We start from the raw sequence: 6,584 nt of genomic DNA on the forward strand, positions 1-6,584 counted from the left end.
TATAACACGCACTAGCGAAACACGTCTTCACCAAACAACAGCTCATGCGTACCCGAGGTGCGGGGTGATAGGAGCTCCTATTTAAATCATTAATTCGTAGTCACGACTCTGGGAAGTGAGGTTTTTTGAAAATGAGGCATCTATCCCCGTGCGGCATCTATCCCACTTTTACCCTATGTGGCTATCATTAAATCTGTTTGTCCGATATAGGTAATTTTATTTATCCAAATAATATATTTATACTCAAATATTTGTCACAATACCTACATAAATATGCAACCAATGCAATTCACTGCATCTCTATCTATATCTCTAGGTAGGTATATAAAATAATTGATCTCACTATAGAAACCCATTTTTTTTATATACGTAGTAGATGGTCATGTGTGAGATGGTGTATTTTTGATTTTGAGATGAAATTTAAAAAATCTAATAAATCTTAACTTGATAGTTACTAAACCATTTTATATACATATAACTACAAATTAAAAATATCAACACGTCTTAAAAGCGCCTTGAACAGTTTCTAAAGTTATTCTAAACATTAAATAGACTGTGAAGTCTGTAATCAGTTCGGATTTCAGACACTTGGCTTTAGCCCCGGGCTGCCGTGGGAACATCGGACCTCTCGCTGATATATATCGATATATGTATACTGTATAGCTTATAATAATGGCTGTCGAAGGCTTTTTAGTTAATGAACATACTTGCTTTGGTTTATTTGCGGGCTTTATGTTTAGGTACTTAATTATTTTGGCAAAGTGGGACTTATCATTTGTTGATATTTATTTAATTAGTATAGGAAATAGATAGAGAACAGTAAATAGTAGGCCTAAATTTTGAGAAAAGTACAGAAATATACAGAGTATTTTCAATTAATTATACATTTCTTACTTAAAAGTAATCATACTCTATTGTTTACTATACCTATTCATATTAGGTGAGCTACATTCTTTTAAAAAAATAAAATAATTTCACATTGTCAAGTAATTATTTTGTCCCAACTTATATATTATGTAGATTTATGTAAAAAATTGAGTATAAAAAATAATCTTCTAAATATAAATAAATATTCATTTTTCGACTCTACATTTTTACCACAAATCATAGCGTGATGAAAAGCGGCGGCGATACAGTACCAGTCAGGCACATTATTATAGGAAGAGCTCATTGACCCTAGCTTTGAAGACGCTCTTCTGAACTATTCATATTCAGGAAAAACATAAAGCAGGGAGAAAACGAACATAGAGCTAGAAGCAAGAGCATTATTTCGTGATCGAGCGAGTGTAAATGAAAATTCGTATTCATTGTTCACTAGTTCACTAGTTCAGGAGTCGAAGGATTCATTATCTAGACCTGTACAATAATTATGTCAATAAAGATTTTTATTATTATTTTTTTTTATTATTATTATTGTTGTTCAGTACATTGCAAGGAATCGTTTTCAACGCACTAAGAACAACGAAAGAATGCTCTACTAACTGCTACTGCTACTACTGCCTGTTGACACTAAAATAATTTAACAAAGTGGGGTTAGAATGAGCATTCACTCGTTTGATGTAAAAGCATCGAATGATCGATCTATATAAACTTTGTCATAACTTTTATTCCTATCTGTATTATTTAAGTAAGATATGTTAAGTAAAATTTCAGAATAATATGTAGGATTCTATAAAAAAATATTAGAAACTATTAACACTTACAAAGATCTATCATTACACAACACAATCTAATAGCCTATGAGTAGCCTAATGATTGGAATTTAATTTATTTAGTTAGCGTGGAATTATTATGGTTGGAACATTATGGTGCCCATACCTCAACCATCGGCGCGAGATGAATGGTCTCGGTATATACATGTAAAGGCATTACAATGCTTTGCTGTCCTCCTATTATACAGGCGGCATGCCTTTATGCATAGTCTAAGAGTTTAATTATAAAGATTTACTTGTTTTAGATGGTAAGGAGCTTTTTATTTTGACCGAGTTAAAGGACACTTATAGATGACATTTTATGCAGGTAGTAATATCCAGCTAGGTACCCTTTCAGCTGCCCTTCCTATTAGATTTTTAAGGCTTATTTACACTATTTTTAGCCATCAGCTGTTTCAAAGATTATCTACCTTACTGTAGGAGTACTTCACAACTGTTTCAGTCAGCTATGTTAGCTCAGTTTCAATTTCTAAGTTAAACCGACCAAGAACAGCTAGGTCAGTTGCACCGCCTATTTTCAATTAACAAGAATTTGAAGTAAGCTATATATCATATAATTTAGGTACCTACGTCATATTTACCTAGTCCATTTAATATTCTAAATCCAGAACAATATTTCTATAATCGTTTCTTACCTTATCCCAACTCTTTGTCTATATTGGACGTCACAGCAAAAGCCATATAAATAAGCATAAGCGGACGTCATGTATTGGACGACGTCAGGGCTCCGTTATGGCCCTATATTGTACCCACAGCCTTATTATTTCTGCCGAGTGACGTATTTTAGGCCCCATGAATTATATTTTGCGACAACTATGTGTAGGTAATGCATGTAAGGGCTTTAAGCGTAAGTGTTTTATAATGCACGATGTTTAATTTAGCACCTTCATATTTTAACGTAAGAATGTTCGAAAAGATGTACTCATACATTTTAATTATGTAAATTGTTGTTTATATAGGTACCTACTCAGGTAAGTAAGGTAAGTAGGATTCACGTTAGTAAGATACTGTCATCTAATTATGAAAAAATAAAAAAAAAATTCGTCAGACAACGGATAATTTGAGGCGAAGGATTATTAAAATGAAGATATTGAAAGTAAAAGCTGTGAAAGATTAGTTCAATCCACTGTAAAACTTATGAGACACAAGACTGACCTTTGCTTTTCGGTCAAAGGCTAATTCTAATCTAACAGTCTTTGAAATTAATCAAATTTGATTATTGACAATTAAATTAAGCCCCGTTATTTAGATTCATTTAATATCTGTGTATATAAAGTGTTGATTCTTTCAAATAAAGTGCACTATTGTAATATTATTATATACCTAGGTATGTGTTTTGATAAATCGACATTAGTACTTATAAGATACCTAATTAAATGGTATTGGTTTTTAAATGTTACGTATAATATCGAATATTCGATAAAAATGAAAATGTTATTCTATTTTAATCATTTCATGAAAATACTAATATTTATAGTTTATACTACTTACTATACCTACCTATTATCTATTATCCACCTGATAAATGTATTACATATAAAAATTGAAAGGCTACCAATGGGTTGGGTAATGACCCAACCCACTAAAAGAGATTGTCATTAACGCTCAATGCATCCAATTTATTTAAACAATCTACAATTTAACAAGCAAACAGCTCATTAAAGTTAGCTAAAGGTTTCTATTCAGGCGTAAAGGAGGTCATGTATCGGGTCTACAGTCTAGAGTCTAGACATCTATATCTTGCAACAAAGAATCTCGATTGACAGAGCCCGCACGCAAACTCCATATAAAGCGCCGACAGAACCTTTATCTCAAAGCGCAACAATATTTGAAAAGTGTCACCGCTACGTCACCACATTAAGACCATTCTTCGGACCATACTAAATCAACTCCCGTCACTTCAAATACTACCTTATGTCTATAGCATCATGGTTCATTTCAGAAGTGCGTACGGGAGGTTTAAAAGCAAAAATATTATGAGTTTTTACTTTACACAAATCGCCATAAAGGCACCCTATCGTTTTTCCGCGGCGTTCCAAGAAAGTTCGCCGACATTTTGTAAGCTGAGTGCTTGAAACTTTGTCGGTGTCAAACAAAAACTTCCTGTGTGGTGTCGGTAAATATCATTTTCCGATACACTTTAATACATCCGTTAGAAAGAGTGTTAAGAGCACCGACTAGAATGGATGGGTGGCCTGTGATCACGCTTTTCCTCGTTTTAACTTTGACATAATCTTATCTTATATATAAAAATGAATCGCAAAATGTGTTGGTAAGCGCATAACTCGAGAACGGCTGAACCGATTTCGATAATTCTTTTTTTATTATATTCCTTGAAGTACGAGGATGGTTCTTATGTAGAGAAAACATAAATATGTACCACGGGCGAAGCCGGGGCGGACCGCTAGTCTTATATATAAAAATGAATCGCAAAATGTGTTGGTAAGCGCATAACTCGAGAACGGCTGAACCGAATTCGATAATTCTTTTTTTATTATATTCCTTGAAGTACGAGGATGGTTTTTATGTAGAGAAAACGTAAACATGTACCACGGGCGAAGCCGGGGCGGACCGCTAGTAGGTATATTATAATAATATAGTAGTGGTGTGAAAGGAAAATATGCTTTTGAATTAAGTTTTCATTTTCATAGATGACTACCCAAATAGGTATTTCATGAAATCTAGAGCTTTAGGAAAATACTGGAACAACCAATACAGGTAGGAACCTATCTAGTAAGTAAAATAATGATCAGCTGAGTGTAAAGAATAATAGAGAGATAGAGTAAGTATAGGAATAATAATTAAAACATGAGCTACATGCTAGTTTAACGTGCCAGCGAAAATTATGTGAAAATCGGCTTTTAAGTGTCTTGGTGATTATCTAAGTTATAAACTACACCAAAAAATTATTTAAAATTATACCTTCCTCCAATTAATTCTAACCGTCATTTTAAAATTGCCAATTAGCACAATTTATTATAACGAGCGCGTAATTTTAATATATTACGTAAATTAATTATCGATTTTTGAACGTTTAGATTTCACAGATTATTAATTAATTATTCCAATATAATATTTATTACCATTGGAGCTGTCTGTCAATGCGTAGTCTCTGTTAGGTCATTTGATAATTTCAAGGTGTTTAAAAGGTGTCACGAAATTTGATACACCAAACTACTCACTTTAAATTCATGGACACTTTGTTTTCCACTAAAAGTTGGGCGATATTATTTCAATACTTATTAGTTATTATGTAAAATGAAAAGATATTTAAAATATCGAAGATAGGCAATTTTAACAAATTGGTATTGCTTTAAATCATAATTAGTTAAAAAAAATATTTTATAGGTTGATAAAGGTAATGGAAATGACATAATATGTAAGATAAAAAAGTTCTCTTTGTAGGCACGTTCCAACTTCCAACCTATCTTATGACAATATAGAAAGTTAAACCATGGTCTCACTTCACTCCAAGCATTTGATTTAAAGCTGAAAATAATCCAAAGCGAAATGAATATTATCACGTAATTCGATTTAGTAACTGGTTGACAATAACTTATTATTGTAACGGTTATTTATGTGTTCAATCGAAACTATGCTTTCTGTACACACTTAATTTATTAGTTTCGCTTATCTATAGCTCGCAGTAGATGATAAGCCCAATACAAACTGTATAGAAATAGCTCAATAAATACAGAATTTATTAGTAATGAATATAAAATCATTATGTAGGTGTATCGATATTCGATAATAAATGCATCAGGGCAAAATTTAATCGATTTAATTCGCATTAGTCCACAACTATCAAATTACTTTGCGATGTGTCGACGAGAGCTTTTAAAATACACATCCACATCTTAATGTTTCGAGCTAATAAAAGCAACGAACAAATACATTTATATAACATTTGATGAGGGGCAATGTGTGAATTGATTAGGTTCTCGGTTATTAAACAGGTGGTTTAAGAATTATAATTTAGGATGTTTAAAATACGGCCAATCGCACTAATACATGTTGTTTTGATTCTTTATTATATTTTTAACGTATTATAAGATATTTGTAGAGCGATGTAACACGATATAAATTTTAGCCGCAATAAAATTTTAACGGCCCACATTTTTATCTTATTTAAGTGATGTAATATCGTTCGGAAACTTCTGTGATACGTTAATCTTGTACGGTGATTAAAACTAAATAAATTGGACAGCTGAAATATTATATTTAGTGATATGTGGACACAACAACATTCTAATTTAATATTTAGGTACGTTTTATTTCATTAGCATACGTGACAATGTGTTTAAAATAATTTACTTAGGTATTTACAATGACACGTCGGCAAACTGGTTCGGAAAGATCGTTCACTTTTTTATTTAGCAACAACTCGATTTTTGCATCGATACCTAAACTAAAAAAACGAATTGTCTGGCCTTGTCCTTACCGGGACTTCCAATGTTATGACTTATTTGTCTCGCCTTTATAGATTTATCGATTTTCGAAGAACACAATCGATTAAATCTGCATAATACATTCTCTAAATAACCTGTAAATTGATTTTTTTAACTCCGTCTGATGCCGTGATTGGAAATAGAAACATCTGGTTTCGTAGATAAGGAAGGAAACAATATTAAAACGACATGACGAATCTTTAATGTTCTCGATGACATTTCAATTATAATTTATGGCGAATGGCAGACATAATACGTGTGGACACCATGAATGAATCGGTATAAGTATGTTTATTTTCGTATTTTATTTTAAGGAATAAAGATTTAAAGCGATATGCAAACGGATCTGATGTAATCCCAAAAAAATATGTACGCAATGTGAATCATACTTTACGAGACGGTACATAGATCATCGCACTGTAAA

Source organism: Colias eurytheme, chromosome 17, assembly GCF_061535395.1.
Source record: "Colias eurytheme isolate Ceu_HAF_F1 chromosome 17, ilColEury1 Martin Lab GWU primary, whole genome shotgun sequence".
Lineage (NCBI taxonomy): Eukaryota > Metazoa > Arthropoda > Insecta > Lepidoptera > Pieridae > Colias > Colias eurytheme.